General features: G+C 37.8%; 1 protein-coding gene across 1 annotated transcript in view; it reads left to right on the top strand.

Moving 5' to 3' along the window:
* Window positions 1-17,365, top strand: part of Dcc (DCC netrin 1 receptor) — a 961,067-nt gene that overhangs the window by 298,395 nt on the left and 645,307 nt on the right. The gene's annotated exons all lie outside the window — the stretch shown is intronic.

Consider the following 17,365-nt stretch of genomic DNA (forward strand, 5'->3'; position numbering starts at 1 on the left):
CATATCTTCTGAAAACGAAACAATAAACTGAACATGTAGCCTTAAGTTGTTAGCATTCTAATATTCCACACTGAAAATTTGTCCTTTGTCTTTTTATTTCTTTATTGTTTTGGTCTCTTTTTCTTTCCTCTCTCTTAGGATGTATGTGAGGGCTTTGTTGATCCCTGGTAAATATTTACAATTCATAATTGTACCTTGGTCTGTTAATCTGATTTAATGATCATTTCTTTTGAAAGAAGAGCATTAACAAGAATATACTGTAACTAACTTTGGGTGGGATTATTACATGGACTAACAAATATGAAACAATCTTTTCTTTATCCTTTTTTTAGCCATTGTAAATAGATCTTCTCTCTACAAAATTCTAAAACAAATCTTTTGACATATTCATATCAGCTTCCTATTTAGCCTTTTGTAAATTTAAAGGTATTTCAGAGTCTAACGAAATAGGCCCCCTTGAGCTTATTTCTTTTTTTTATTTTTTTTTCAAATTTTTATTATCAAACTGATGTACAGAGAGGTTACAGTTTCATACGTTAGGCATTGGATACATTTCTTATACTGTTTGTTACCTTGAGCTTATTTCTTAAAAATTGATTTCTTTCGGGTCTTTTTCATAGGTGAAATAAATACTGGCTTTTACTAATGACTCCAGTTCAAACAAGCAAACAACCAAAACCCAAGGCAGTAGAGATTCTTTGCTTGCTTCTTGGCCTGGCCTCTCAGCACAGCCATCGGGGAGTCTAGCTCCCATCTGGTGTGTACCTAATTTACCCCACCTCTTCCCACCTCTAACGTCCTTTTCCACTGCCTGCTGACACTGCCATCTCTCCCTTGGACTGCTAAAATTATCATGTCATGGATTCCATCTTCCCCTCTTACAGCAATCCTTTTACAACACCAAATTCATTGTATGCATTTTTGATGAAATCTTGGGATAAAATCCAAATGCCTTGAATGGTCCCTCAAAACTCAACATCATGTATTTCTCCTCTTTCCCAAGCTCATCTTGCTCTCCTTGCCCTTCTCTCCTACCAATCATATTGTCCTTCCAGGGGTATCTTTGAATACTCTCAACATTCATCTTGCCTTTGGGATATGCAGCGTACATTCCCTATGGAAACTCTGAGAGTGAGGCCTTCTCACATCCTTAATCTCCTTCCCTCCTGCAAGTCATCTTTGTGTGTATGGACAGATCCATCCTAAAACAAATGTGGAACTCATGAGAAAGCAACAATTTCTGTTCACAGTTCTAGATTAAGTGATTTTTCACAACTGTAGGGGACAAATACATTAAGGATGTACAAGCTGAGGGGGGGGGAGAGAAAAAGGAAGGAAAGAAGGAAGGAGGGAAGGAAGGAAGGAAGGAAGGAAGGAAGGAAGGAAGGAAGGAAGGAAGGAAGGAAGGACATGTGTATTGTCTCATTCCATTCTGGGAATTATAACATGATTTCCTGTATCATTTATATACAACAGCAATTTATTTCTTACAGTTTCTCAGGCTGGAAAGTCTAACATCATGATTCTGTCAAACCATATTTTCTTCTTGTCGTGTTCTCATATGGTAGAAGGATCAAGTTATCTCTCTGGGAATAGCTTTGTAAGGGCAGGAATATCATTGATGAAGGACAATCCTTATGACCCAACTATTTCTCAACAACTTCATAAAACCAACACCTAAAAGTAACATATGTTTCAGGTTTGAAGGGGTAATGGGCATTCAGATAATTGCACAGTTTATGTTAATTTTTTAATCGTCTTCTGCTTTATAGATTTCTTCTTGCTGTTTTTCTTTTTCAACTAACATGTAACTTATATTAGAATGAAGGGCCTGATATCTCATGTTTATTATTTATAAGGACTGTCTAGATGTGTGCCTTGTATATAGAATGAGTCCGATGGGGATTGTGTGTGTTCGAAAATACCTGTAATCCCAGAAACACTGGAGTTGGGGATGGGAGGACTGAAGTTCATGGCTAGTCCAGGCAAACATTAGATAGACTTTCAAAACACAAGCTGGGCATGGTGGTATACACTTGTAATTCTAATGGTGATTTTTCTTCTTAGATTGACTGACATCTGTCAACTTCCTTAACCATAAATTGTAATTTAGTTAGTCACAAATTAGCCCACCTCAACATCTTTAATCTTTCAAGTGATCTATTCTAAAAGTTTATTGTAGTAAGGTTTTTTCTAATTTCCTACTATGACAGCCAAACTTTCTCTGTTGGTATAGTAGCTAGTTAAATTTAAGCTTTATACTCACACATATACACAGCATAGCAACAAATTCTGACACCAATTTGTCATGTACTATGGACCACAAAGAGAATAGAATGTAAGAGTCAAATTTTAAAACTCTATATGAAATAGCACTACTAAATGTGTCATGGGACTTGGCAGTAACACTTAGAACTTATTGTCTTTAGAACCTAACAGGTGAGAGATACCATTGATGAGACCGAGAAACACAGTTCCAGTGTTGGCAAACATGACTGTCAAATTCAGAACAATGAATTATTGCCCTCAAAAGGGACAGGAAACAATCCATAGAGAAGTGCTTTTCTTTTCATGGCCCTTCAATTCTCCTTGACATTCTTCCTTCAGCCTTTCTGCTTCACAAATGTCTTTGATTCAAGATTATATTAGGATCCACGGAAGTCTAAGGAAATATAAATTGTCCACCATTTTCTTTAGCTCACAGTTGGATGTGGCCAGCTGGGAACTTGGTTTGCTTGAAAATATTCTGAGAATATTGTGCTTTTTCTGTTATAATGTAGTGATTAATAATGAATTTTTTCCCTAAATCTTAATGTTGTTTTGATGTTTTTTAAAGAATTACTGAGTAGAGAAATGTCTGTAGGCACCGCTAGTGGAGATAGAGAACTGAGGCGTGTCATTTTCCCATTTACTCTGAAAAGTAAATAGCAATATCTTCGTTTTATGGATGAGGAATGAAAGCCAAGAGTGACTGCAGTTTGCCAGGTGGTAATGTTACAATTTGACTTCCCCCAGGTGTACGTGACTCTAAAGCCAAATTATTTCTACCATCTTAAGCTCTTTAAGGTGTTTGTCAAAAGAACAAAATAGTCATAGTTCTTTTTGTATAGTTATGGAGAAATACAGCATATTTAAATACCTCCCTTGCTAAGCTTCTACACCAGGCAACAGAACCTTATTAATCTCCCTCAGTAAAGAGCAAGGCACAGTGCATTTATTTTGATTAAAATAATTGATGTAAATTTTAATTCACATTTAGCTCAGCTTTAGGCACCTAGAATATTAATTCAGAATCTAGACCTATTAGCCTACATTCAAATACATGGAATTTTGGCCAAGGACATTGAAGTAAACATTTTATCTTTATTAACCATCAATTGGCAAGGCATTTATTGAGTGACTTCTAAACATTGGGGAGGAGCTTGGGCCCCAAAGAAATTACCATCTGTTGGGGCAATATGACTAATTCTCATGAAGTAATTTGAGAATAAAAGCAAGATAGTTCATAATTAAGTGCTAATTTGCAACAGAATTCAAGGAGGCAGAAGGTGATTGAACACACCAGGATTCAAGGAAAACTTCTGTGCCGATATTTCATTTGGGGTAGTCTTCAAAAAAAAAAAAATCAAGTAGGAAAGCTTGTAAATGGAGTGCTAAGGATGAGGGATTCACCAGGAAACAGTGAGGACAATGGTTTGTCCTTTGGAATAGGGAATAAGGATGGATTAAATTGATGATATCCCAAAGAATGCTTTTGTTATTTGTTCTCCTGCATAGATTTTAAACTAATAAAACAAGGGACCTTTCACCTTGCCTATTGCAGGAATTTTTTTAATGTAGTGTGATACTTCACTCTGAAATGAAGATTGATGAGTCTGGATTTGATGTGGTAGGAAACAAAAACCACACACTAGGAGCATAGAAACAGGTAGCAAATACTTTCGGGTAGCAAATATTTACTGGTAATATTTTTATTGAAAAGGTTCTGTTATTTTTTTAGTTTATTTAATCGCTTCAAGTATGCATAGTTATGGAAATGTGAGTAGTCTGGGCAGTGATGAAAATAATCCAGGTCATTCCCCTTTAGCTTCACATTTCTTTATTGTAGCTCTTCTGGGTGATCTTCTTTTCAGTTTCAAATAAACAAAATGATGGGCTTTTCATTTTCACTCCTGAGCATCCTTCAATGTACATGAAGTCAAATCTGTGTTGACAAAAAGAAGCAAGATAGCCCCACATGGAAAAGATATTTAAAGATAAATGTGACATAGGGATTGAGTCAGTGAGTCACTCTGCCTCTAAGATGGCTGACAATGAGCTCTGTCTCCTGGTCATTACACCCTTGTGTAAATGCCTTGCACTGTGTATGAGTTCAACTTGGTAACTCAAATTCTAAAGAATAGAATGAGGCAGAAATGAATGATGAGTTGTGACCGGGAGACTAGGTCAAGAAATCAGTAGCAATGCATGGGTGTTCTCTCTCACTATCTCCCTGTCTCTGCCTCTACCTCTTTTCCTTTATTATTCACTCTGTGGGAATTTGTAGGTGCTGTTTGCAAAGACCTTGGCCAGAAAATAAGGCAGACAGATGAGGGAGCTGAGCGGCAAAGTTTCAAGCTCAGTCAATCCTTCAAAAGCATCTTTCCTTATCTGACAGCATGACTGTAGTCTCATGAAAGACCATGAGCCAGAATTACTCAATTCAGTGACTCTCAGTTTCCTAAACCTCATAAACAAGTGAGATAGTAAATGTGTTTTGTTTAAAGCCAGTCAACTTCCTTCACATCATATAGAAGGAGACAAGTGTTAACCAATGGGATATAGAGGTCAGAACTCAATTCCTATCCTTAAAGAACTCACAGTGGAGCATAGAAGAGAGTGCTTTTGAACACACAACCACCACAAAAGCCAAGAGGAATAGAATTGGGGGAGCAGAGAAGTGTCATGGCAGAGGTAACATTGGAGTTGAGTATGGAAAGAGTAGTGTGTTTTGGGTATGTAGACACCAGGGATACCATGCAGCAACCATGCTAGTTTATGGTGGCATGAAAAGACATTTCAGAAATGGACTAGTTGAAAAGTGATGTACATAGTATTTATGGAAATAATAAAATGAATTAACTGTGTGGTTTTAACTATACTTCCATATGCAGTATTTAACTAAGTAAGAGCCAGTTATATAAGCAGGGTCAGCATTATTTTCTCCATTTTATCAATCAGGGAAACTGAGGCTCTGAAGGAGTCAACGGTATCTCCAAGGCCCCACAAGCAATAAGTGGCCAAGACACTGATTCTGCTTTGTGAAAACAAATAAAAGGTATAAAGCAAGCTATACTATGAGAAAACCTCAATCAAGTTTTTAAAAAGTACTAGAAGATTCGGAAAAAATAAAATAGCTTTTGTAGAAGTTTTTTGTTTTTTTTTTAATCTGTACTGTGAAAAGCGCATCAGTCAAAAAAGCTGGTGTTTTCTTCCAAGCATCCTCTAAGGGAGATGAATTTACTGATGTCAGAAATCAGGTGTACCATGTTGGAGACTCTCAAGCCTGGCTTAGCTAGCACAGAAGTAGGCCTATCTCTTTGGGGAGCACTGGTAGTGGCAGGATGCAGTCAGATTTGTTAATTTTCAATAAGAAATATCACAGAATGCATAGCCCCTGACTTAGCCAGCACATTTCTTTCCTTCTAGTCAGCCATTCCAATGAAGCCTTCCTGTGATTTTATAAAAGCTGCTCCCAGTTCTGTACTTGGTGATACCAGCTTTATCTGGTATTGCTCTGCTTATAGCTATACAAGGCCAATCTCTGGCTTCTATCTCACGGGGACTGGATTACATCCCATCCCTATCTCTTCTTACAGTCACAAGTGCCAGAGAGGAGAACTAGAACCTAACACTTTGCAGGATAAAGGGCAACTCGTGGTATCCTCTTCGCCTGCGCTCCTACTAGGTCCAAGATGGATTCTGTGTGGACTCAAAGGTTCATTTAATGAGAGATCCTTTCTATCTCTTTAACATATCTTCACTTTAGAACTGACCTCTTACATCTTTTTCTTAAGACAAAAAGAGTAGGATGGGTAAGAATGCTATACCACTAAATAATTATTTATTGTTGTTTTCAAATTCTTCCTCTACTCCTGAGCTCACAGTGAATTCCTGCAATCAATGATCTATGAAGAATCCAATGTTACAGATGAAGGAGTGGTCCTGGAGATAGACAAGAGGTTAAAAAGCAAGGATAGTGCCAGAGGGGTCTGGAAGGATGGTGTGCACTCATGCCTTACCATGTGCACTAAGAACAGGCCTTGTATTCTTGGAGGGATTGGTGCTATTTTAGTGTTTAGTCTTATTTCCAGTGTGAGCAATATCATCTTTGCCCTCAAGCTCTGGACTTGTGTAAAATGTTGCTGAAAATAACACTTCGGAGGAGCTCCCTGACCTTCCTTCTAACCTGAGCAGCACTTTCTCGTCCCCTGACATGTTGTTTAGTCCTGCATTCTGGTCTGAGCTGGACTTTCCCTTTAGTAAGTCACATTCATTTATCACATTTCTCAACTCATGGTGGTGAGGTACTTGTAATGAAACCATTTTTCAAATGATGTACTCCATTAATAAGAACGGAAGAAAGATGAAATACAATACCAAAAGCCAGAAACAATAAGCATGGCTGAAGACAAAGGAGAAACAACCATCAGAAATAAAAATGCTTTTCTAGGGCTGAGGATATAGCCTAGTGGCAAGAGTGCCTGCCTCGGATACACGAGGCCCTAGGTTCGGTTCCCCAGCACCACATATACAGAAAACGGCCAGAAGCGGCGCTGTGGCTCAAGTGGCCGAGTGCTAGCCTTGAGCAAAAGGAAGCCAGGGACAGTGCTCAGGCCCTGAGTCCAAGGCCCAGGACTGGCCAAAAAAAAAAAAAAAAAAAAAATGCTTTTCTAGAAAAAAAAAAAAAAAAAAAAAACTTCTCTCCAGTTTAGAAGTCAGATTTTTGCCATCCCTGTCACTCATGATTCTGTGCAAGTGACTTTCCCTCTCTCCTTGACTTTACTTTTTGGAAAGAGAAATTATTAATAAGCAAATGGATGGTGGATGATAAAAAGAAGATTTCTTACTATTAAATTAAGAGAATTTACAGCCAAAGTAGGAGGTGACTTGAAAGAACAAACACTGTGGTTTTAGATTAGAACCAGAGGCATTAGTACAAAGTTCTGATTCATTTAACAAAATGATGGATTTCCACTTAATTATATGTGTGTGTGTGTGTGTGTGTGTGTGTGAAGATACATAGATTATTACATGTCCATGCATTTTATACCTCTGTCCAATGTAAGGAATGAGAAAAAGGCATTGTGCCAAATGCAGCAAACCCAAGTGTCTCAATCACAAGTTTTAAATACTGCTCTCCAATAAAAGGAATTGTGGCTCACTGGAGAAATGGCTGATTTTAAAGTTGGGGCAAGGAGAGTAAAAAAGATGGGCCAGGAGCATGTAGTCATTGTAGAAAACAAGAGATCACTAAAAAAAAGAAGAAAAAGTAAAAAGATGTCAGACACTAGAGCCTCCAACTGTCAATGCTAGCGCCAATTTTAGCAATGCAGTATATATTATAGACTAAGTTATTGGAGCACCAGCGACAGTACAAAATAAAATACATTTTGTATATATGGATATAAGCAAACAAACATTGATAAATAATGGAGAAGATACAAATCTTCCATATAGAAATATTATCAATAAAGTAACTGTGGACGGGGTTTACTGACACAAATCCAGTAACACAGGGCAAAGGGTGAAAACCGTAACTGTGTGAATGAGTAACTTCAAGGTGAGAACACGTGTAAAAAGGCAAGCAAGGCTGATGACGTCATCCTGACAGCAGCTAGCCTCCATATGCGGTAAGATTTAAGAAAGTCGGGGAGAACTTCTCCCATCCTGGACCTCCAGTCTACTCAGAAGATAAATAGGCAGATGGAAACAGAGAGATTACAAAACTCCCCAGCAGCAGTATCAACAAAACTGCCAGAGTAACCAGGCATTGGTGGCCCACGCCTGTAATCCTAGCAACTCAGGTGGCTGAAATCTGAGGATTGTAGTTCTAAGCCAGCCTGGACAGGAAAGTTCCTGGGACTCCTATCTCCAATTTACCATCAAAAAGCTAGAAGTGGAGCTGTGACTCAAATGGTAGGACACTAGCCTTGAACAAATTTAAAAAAGAAAAAAAAAGCACAGATCCCAGGCCATGAATTCAAATACCAGGACACACACACACACACACACACACACACACACACACACACACACACACAATAATAAAAAAAGCAAATAAGGAAGGAAGAAAGGTAAAACAGAAGAAAGAAAGGAAAGAGGAAGGAAGGAAGGAAGGAAGGAAAGGAGGGAGGGAGGGAGGGAGGCAGGCAGGCAGGCAGGCAGGCAGGCAGGCAGACTGACTACCAAATAGAAAAGAAGAAAAGAAGATTGAAACTATCATGGATTTGTAAAGACTATGGAGACTTTTATGCTGAAAGTAATTTAGCCACTTTTCATTGGATCCTGAGGTCAAAGGACTCTAGTGCACAAAATTGGTGAAATTTAAGTAAAATCTGCAGTCTAGCAATAAGAGAGCATTTTTATTTTATTTACTTTTTCAGTAGTTGTACACAAAAGTTTCAGTTCAAGTCAGAATATGGATATAATGCATTTTGATCAATGCCACCCATACCATCATTCTCCATTTTCCCCATCCAAGGCGATTTGAAAGATAAAACCCCTTCTCTACCAGCTACATTATTTTCCAGTGTGCTATGAGTGTAGTTAACTACTGTGGTAGCTTAAACATATGTGTTGAACTTGAGGACTCTGCACTTTCTGTGTTCCACCTTTGTTTCCAGTGGTACAACCTGAACTCAGGGCCTGGATACTGTCCCAGTACTTTTTTGCTCAAGATTAGCACTATACTACTATAAGCCACAGCTCCACTTCCATTTTTGTGATTAATTAGAGATAAAAGTGCCATGGACTTTCCTTCCCTGTCTGGCTTCGAGCCACAATCCTCCAATCTTAGTTGCCTGAGTAGCTAGGATTTCAGGTATGAGCCAACCTCACCTGGCTTATATGCTTCTTTCTTTCTTCCTTTCTTTATTTTAACTCTTCTCTCTAAGTTATTTTCTGCATTGTTAAAAAAAAGACATGGCGTTGTATCTTCCTAAAAGAACCCAGACACTACACAGCAAGTTCTGATGAGAAACAGGAGAGATGAATAAGAGACAGGGCTCAGCTCTATTGTTTAGCGGAATCACATTCAAATCTCATCTGCTGATTAGCAGATGGCCTTGGATAGGTCACATTCTTGTGCCTGAACTTTAATTGGAAAGTGGAGAATTAACTTGGGAATTATCTAAGGTTCTACTTATATTATTGTATAATCTCATTGTTTCTCTATTTGAACAAGTGTTAGAAATATCAAGAATAGAAGATGCTCTCTGGGGCTTGAAAATGTTGCTCTTTTACACACCACAGTGCCACCTACTGGAATGATCAAGACTTACATCCTTGTGTTGGTTAGCTTGGAAAATCAGGTCTTGTGGAAAACATTTGAAGAATGAGTTTGGGTTTCAGATGTAAAGCTGGATAAACCAACTTGTAATAAGTGAATTTTATCAGTCTCTTTCTTGTTTTCAGGAGTTTCTTAGCATGACTCTGACACTGCTCAAAATTAGCTCTGATAATGTAAGCAATGATCCTTAGCTACTATGTATAGACCTCAATGTCTAGTTATAAAATGGAAATTGAATAAAAGATAATTTCTTTGTGTTTATTTTTATGAGACCAGATTGAGCAGAAACAGCTCCATGTGTGCAATTTATTGTGTAAGTTTTGATTCGGATACATGATAGTTGAGCCTTTCTATCCTTCCAAAAATCACCAAGCTTTAAATGGTAGTTGTCTGTTAGTTTGGACGGTAGAGAGGGTCAAAGAACAAATCTTGGCTGTTTACATGTTTGCAAAACCCTGAATTATGTCAGCAGGATACATTTACTTTTTCCTTATATGAACTCAAAAGATTTGATGAGGTAGTTGCAAAGTAGTAGTTTGCTGAGTAAGATTTCCAGTTCTACTCATAAGTCAGTATGTGAAAGTCTCTGGCAGCTTTTCTCCTGGAGGGTCCAGAACAGCAGGAGATAAAAACACAGTTGTGGATCCAATGGGAGCCTTAGTGAAAGATTGAGAACTTGGGAATATTTTGAATGTGTGTTGACTTCTGTTAAGTTTTCAAGAATGGTTGTTTTATAGCCAAGGATGTACATTGGCATGTATTTGTTAGTGTGTGTGTGTGTGTGTGTGTGTGTGTGTGTGTGTGTGTGTGTGTGTGTGTGTTGGTAGTGGGGCTTGAACTCAGAGCCTCAGGCTCTTCCTTGTCTTTCTCACTCAAGGTTGGTGCTCGACTACTTGAGCCACACCACTTTTGGCTTTCTGCTGATTAATTAGAGATAAAAGTTTCAAGGACTTCTGCTCAGGCTGGCTTCAAATCCTGATACTTAGTTCTCAGCCTCCTGAATAGCAGGGGTTACAGGCCCCTGGCTCCTGGATGGTATATTCTTACTGAATTGTGAATTCGATTTTGAAGTATAAGCCCCACATTTCTTCCCTCTATATATCATCTCTCCTTCTCTTTGTGGCCATAGGAAGAGAATGAACTAACTGCAAAATTCTTCTGAAACTCAGACTTCTTGTAGAACATCTAGTTACAAGAAGTCTCTGCTGCCAATTACACATTCAAATATAGTTTTGAAAGGGCAGTGGAGAAAAGGGGATCACTTCCACAGAACTTGAGTTAGAAATAATTCTCTGAGTATTCTTGGTGCTAGCTAGCTAGATAACTATACACACACACACACACACACACACACACACACACACACACACTTTGGTTTATCTGTCCTATTTTAATGTTTAACATTTCAATTCATTTTGCAAGTGACAGTTACTGGTTCATTTGATAATCACTAAACATTATTATCACCTTCTTACATGGGAGAAAAATGAGGTACAGAGAAATTTGATTTATTCAAGTTTCTAGCAGAGCTAAGATTCTTTTCAATCTTGAGTCAGATGACCTATTCCATGCTCTCACAGTGACCACATCATTGCTGGATTGAAGGTTATCATTATTAATATCTCATGGAGCCCTTTTTGCTAGCCCAGCAAACTTTTCTGTTTTCAAATTTGCATGAGGCCTTGTAATTTGTCACATTTACAAGGTCGCTTAAATGTTATCAGTGATAAGAAACTTAACAGAAGATTCGGAATTATTCTGATTTTACTAAATGTTTTTACCAGCGCCAAAATTCAGTATAATGACTACTGAATAACTGTTGTAGAATTACTAGTCTATCTAAAAACTGAAACTAAATCTGAAACTTCTAGGACTTCCAGTAATCTTCATGAGCTGGCTCAAACTTCTCTTGTAACATCCCTTCCTCTAACTAATTGATTCTCCCTATTTTGAGAAGACTCAAATCTCATTCTGTAAGATATCTCTGGTTAGCAACCTACAGGTATAGAACTAAAACTTTATGCAGATTGAAACTTTCTTCTAGACAATTCCCAGTGACATAAAGCCCATTGACTGATGTTTACGTAGACTGCTACCTCTACGTGATTGCCTTTACTCTCTTCTGGCCTTTACCCTTAGACTGTCATGATTTGCTGTTAGCTGTGCACCTGATGTTATCTCCCAAATCCTACTTTTCTTTCAAGTTTAAGTGCTCTGTCATCCATAATGCTTTGGCTAATTTTTTCCACTATGATTCTTTTTTTTTTTTTTTTTACTTCATTCTCTTAGAAAAAATCCGAGTTCCTCGCTCACAGCCTCTTCATCACAGCAGAGTTTTGAGTGTAATGGTAGTAACCTCAGAACACAGAGATGAGTATTTTACTCTGGAGAGGGAATAAGAGAGCTCTTCCTATTTCACTCTGGCCATAGTATTTGGGACAATTATTGAGTGTGTTTTGTCTTAGTGTGTTCCTATCATGTCCTATCATGCTTGAGCCTTGGCCGCCCAGTTTTGTGTGGAAATGAAGTAAAAGAAAGTGTTTGCCTCGTTTAAACAGTAGCACAGAAAGGTTTCTAAGCTCCTCACAGTCCATATCCATCCCATGCTAGATAAATCTGTGAACTAAGGCTATTTCCCAACTTGAAGATCAGGTTCACTAAATCCTGGCCATTATTTGAAATTATATGTGTGTGAACATGTTTGTGTGTGTTTATTTATTATAAAAATGGCCCTTTCTTTGGTTTTTACATTTACTTCAGCCAAAAGTATCTCTGGGCTGCTAGCAATGCCTTCATTCGCTGTCCAGATTAAGAACTTTTGAGCAGGGAGATTGAAAGCATATAGATATATTCATGCATTGTTAAATAGAGAATTTGCAAATGCCATACTTCTAAACATAAAATTGAATATGAAATGTAATCATTTATCCCAGAGATTCCATTGAGGAACAGCTGTTTAAGCCTTCTGGAAGACGTTTTTGGAAGTATGATTGGGAATCTATTTTGGATTTAACAGGCACCTTCTTGTATTTTCCTATATTTTTTTCTTCAACCCCATTAAAGGGTATCATCTGCTCTTGGTTTGGTATTTAACTTTAAATTACACTCTTACAATAAGGTCACCTCTCTTATGGAGTTCTGTGAAATTAAATCTAATTTTAAGACAAAGGAAGAACTCAATATATAGATACCACTCATCAAGTTTATGAAGGCTTATGTTGAAATGAATGTCTTGTGTTCTGTCACTTCTAGTGCCAAGAAATCATTTCATTAGTCCAATTAAATCCATTAGGGAATAATACAGAAAGTCACATTTAAGGGCTAAGATTTGCTGAGAGGATCCAGGTAGCCCTAAGCAACCTCAAGCCATGAGTGAGTTTGAACACTCTAGAACATTCTTACTGTTCAGAATGACTCAATAATTTGAAAGGACTGGGAGTGCCTGCCTAGGAAGCCTGAAGTCCTGAATTCAAATCTGATACTACTAGGAAAGGAAGGGGAACAGTTCTACTCAGACCAGAAAATGCCTCTCCTGAACTCTCAACCACTCAACACATGATCTTCAATCATTAGCACAAGGCTATGACAAATAAAAAGAATTCCATAAAAAAGACCCTAAAATTCAATTAAAAAGATCTTTCTGATAACAGTATACTAGGCTTCTCTTTTCTTCTATAACTTTGAAAAAATATGAATTAATTCCTAATGCAGAATGTATATGCCTCAGACCTGATCTACTTCAGAAAATAATGCCTACTTTCTTTTAGGGTTGGAGAAGTGATGGAAATGTCCATTTCCTCCTCCTTCTATTCTTCCTTCTCGTTTTTTTCTGTACTGATTTGAGTTCCAGTCCTGTCTTCATACTTTATCCAGTGACAGCCGACAGAACTGGTCCTGTTTCCCAAACTCATGAGGAACTCTGGCTACTTATTGTTCTGTAGTGTTCTCGTTAGTTCTTGACAATGCAAAAATATCTACCACATGAAAAAGAAGGTTTCAGGGACCTCCAAAAGAAGGAGTGCCTCTCCCATGGCATAGGAAGTAAAGTGCCAGATGAGAATCTCATGTTTTAAATACATGTGCATAAATAAATAAATAAGTGAATAGGCCTATGGACTTTGCCCAAAGAACTAATAGTAAAGTAAATGTACAGACTTTACTCATAATACAGTGTGAATAAGATCTTCCCACCTATAGAAGACTCAGAACACAATAATTCTACAACCCACTAGGTTCCCACTTAGCAAAAATGTGACGATTGGGAATGATGATGGTAATGATGATGATTGATGATGATGACAATGATAATGATTCTTTGTCTCCTTCGGGTGCTGAGGTTGGAGCCTGAAGCCTCATACATGCTGAGTAGAGCCATAACCCTTGCCCAGGATGTGAGATTTGTAGGATAATTTAACAGCTGCCACTTTCTTAGAAGTTGTAGTACAAGCTAAATGACCACCCCCGAGGCTTTTGCTTTAAAGTAAATTTATATAATCAGGAGGCAGATTTGGACTCACCTCCAGGATCCTGAAGGAGCATGTCAGCATCAAACCAGGGCACCCATGTGGCATGTTCATTTCGCACCTATCCCATCCCCTCTCTCGACTTGAGTATGATGGCAACAGTGCGGATGGGACATGTGGTCACTCTACTTGCCAAGTGGTTTCAGGAGGAAGAAATTTAAAATCACTGGTACTCATCTCCAGATGTTTTGATCATGAAGGAACCTGCTAATCATTGGCTCAAGAAAATGACAAAGAAGAGGCTGTCTTTTTGCTGGCAATGTCCCTAATTACAGTCAGTGTCCACGGGGATGTAAGTTGTCAGTCATACTTGGTAGTGTTTTAGGGGAAGAAAATAGGCACCCTGAGTTTGAGGGTAGTAGACAGTCCCTAGTTTCAGCTTCTTTTTCTTTCTTAACATTGTATTGGCATAGTTAGGATATTGTTATTTTTATTAATACTGAATAAGAAATCAGTAGGGCTGAATTCTACTGCTATAGCTCCAATTCAGTTCTCCCTACATCTTGGAAACAGCTTTATTGAAAATGACATTTACATACCATAACATTCATCACTTTAGCCATGTAAAATCCTGTGGGGGTTTTTCTCGTATATTCAAAAGCTGTGCTCATTCTACCCATTAAAATGTTGCGTTGCTTCAGATAAATCAGTGACTGAGTTTCCTCACATGTAAATTAAGAGTGGAGAAATACAGTCTTCATTCTTACTTTCAGTGATCTAGTTTCTGTGAAAAAAAATCCACATAGTATCATCTATGATAAATAGTTTGCCAGTTTCTGCTTTGTAAGATTGTCTGTCTGCCTGTTTTTCTCTATGTGTCTCTTTCTTGTTTTCTGTTCATACATAACACACATATTCTTTTTCCATGGTCTCTAAGCTTTTCATGTAAAACCCATTTCCATCACCAACCCTCCTTACTAATGCCATTCATCTTATCATAACAGAGACAGAGATTTGGGCTAAGAGTTGAGATATGGCTTGATGGGATGTCTTTAAGTTATTGTCTTTATCTCACACATCCATTTGCCCCCTGAACTCAATAGATATTATTGACTGTCATATACACAGTCACTCAGAAATAAACATATTTTAAAATGTAGGAAATGTTTTTCTGTGGCTAAGTGCCAGTTGGCTTTAAAAGGCTCAGCTATTTGGAAAATTTAAAAGTAAGAAATTTGCAGGGCAGAACTTTATTGTGATCACAGGATTAGTGTGCCATAAAGGACAAATATTATTGTTTTGAGTATCACATGATCTTGGTTGATTCATAATACAAGAACACAATTGCATATTGCTCTCCAGTAGGGAGTTATTTGTAAAATAAATGCATTGTCATAGTAAATTTTATTGGCCTGGGTAGCTTGTATCCATGAGATAGCCTCTGATAAATGACAAATATAAGTTGGGATATTTTCAAGCTAAGCAACATATGGTGAGTTCTGATAAGAACTTGTCTAATATAATAGATGGCTGAAGTCCATTTTGCAATGCAATCAGTTATATCCCTAATGTATTAATTATTTCCAAATATTTTACCTTAGCTTTGATAAGTAGACATTTCTGCTTTGTCTTGTTTATTTAATAAGGTATGATGTGATTGTTATTCTAGTTTTAGCATCCATAATACTGAACATGTTGACCATTCTGAAAGATGGGAAGAACATAGAGAGTGATTGTGTTCCTGTTAACAGAACTAAAAGACTTGGTGTTTCTTTTGCTGCAGTCTCAGTGGGATAACTATATCAGCACACAATCATAGAAGTACACACAGAAACTAGGTGTTATTTTCCTGCTGGCCTATAGATAATACTACAAAAATGTGATGCAATAGCAAACTATAATATGAAGTGAAATGAGAAGAACATATTTTCTCTTCTATACCAGGTTTATTACCTTTCAGGAAGGATAAGATCTGATGGCCATAAAATGTCTCTGAGATGGCTCATGTCCTTTTTGACACCTCAACTTGCATATGATGTAGCAGTCCACATCTGAATGTTTGCTCTTCACCCTTCCATTCTTCTAATAACATGAGCAGGGACTTGTTTAACTTTTATCATTTTGGATGTTTATTACTTCTTTTGGTCCCCTATGCTTTCAGTCCAGTTCATCATCCTTATTTCTCTAATACTGTTGTGCCAAGTCTAGTTGATATGGCTATGTACCAACCTCCACATCGCTCTCAAATTCAGACGACACATGGAATTTGACTTTCCCCTCATCATGAACTATCCCCACACTAGACTTTTGCCCAGATTGTTTCATGTCTTCATGTCCAATGACAATCCCATGCACCTTGAGTATAGTTCCTACATACCCAATTTTCTCTGAGGCAAAATCCTAGTTATGTCTGTTCTCACAATGTGTTTATTACCAACTTTTCATATGTTTTCTTTTTTCTGCTCTTTTTTTTCTGATATTGAGCTGTTAACCACTTCTAAACAATTGTCTTCCTCAAATTTAAAAAGAAACAACAATTGGTATATGTAGGGTCCATCCCTGGGAGGGCTCCCGGCAGATGCCCCCACCTGTTTAAGTCTGTGCCCAGTACCTGTGTTACCTAGGTACCAGGACACCTGGAAGCAGTTACCACCACCTTCTCTGAGCTCATATCCAATCCACCTGGCCATACCTCCTGCCTTTCCGTATATAATCTGGCTCAACATGAGTCCCCGCTCTCTTTTCCTTTTCTATTTTACTCTCTCTTGCTCCTTTCTCTCTTCTTCCCCTCTCTCTCCCCACACCTCCATCTTGTGTGGGCTGACAGTTTGCTTTCCCCCCAGCAAGCTCCTTTCTTCCTGAACCATTTGGTGGGTTTCCTTTCCTTTCTGGTGAACCTTACAGTACAATTTTTTTTCTGTTTAGTTAGACTCTAACAAGTCTACATAGGCTCCTATCAGGTTTTCATCTTAAACTTTTACACCTTTAGTTTGTAGAGCTTTTATACTGTAAATTGTCATCCTTAAGTCAAACCAATCACCTATTTTTCAGGTCTAAAATCCAGATATATAGGTCTTTTTCTTCTTACAAATTTGTGCTATCTATTCTTGGGATTCCAAAATATTAAGAATATACCATTTATATGGCATTGGTCATTTTCTGCTCACATTTCCCATAACAGCTATAACAAAACTTCAAATTACCTTTCTCCCTATTTTGTAGTACAAATTGAAGTTTTCAGCGGTAAACTACCATGCATAGACAACCTGTAATTCTTTTCCTTCAGCATCACAGGAAAACGAAATTCTTATAATGGAAGGCTGTTCTTTCTCACCATGATCTTATCATTTTA

The sequence above is a fragment of the Perognathus longimembris genome, chromosome 15 (assembly GCF_023159225.1).
Source record: "Perognathus longimembris pacificus isolate PPM17 chromosome 15, ASM2315922v1, whole genome shotgun sequence".
Classification (NCBI taxonomy): Eukaryota; Metazoa; Chordata; class Mammalia; order Rodentia; family Heteromyidae; genus Perognathus; species Perognathus longimembris.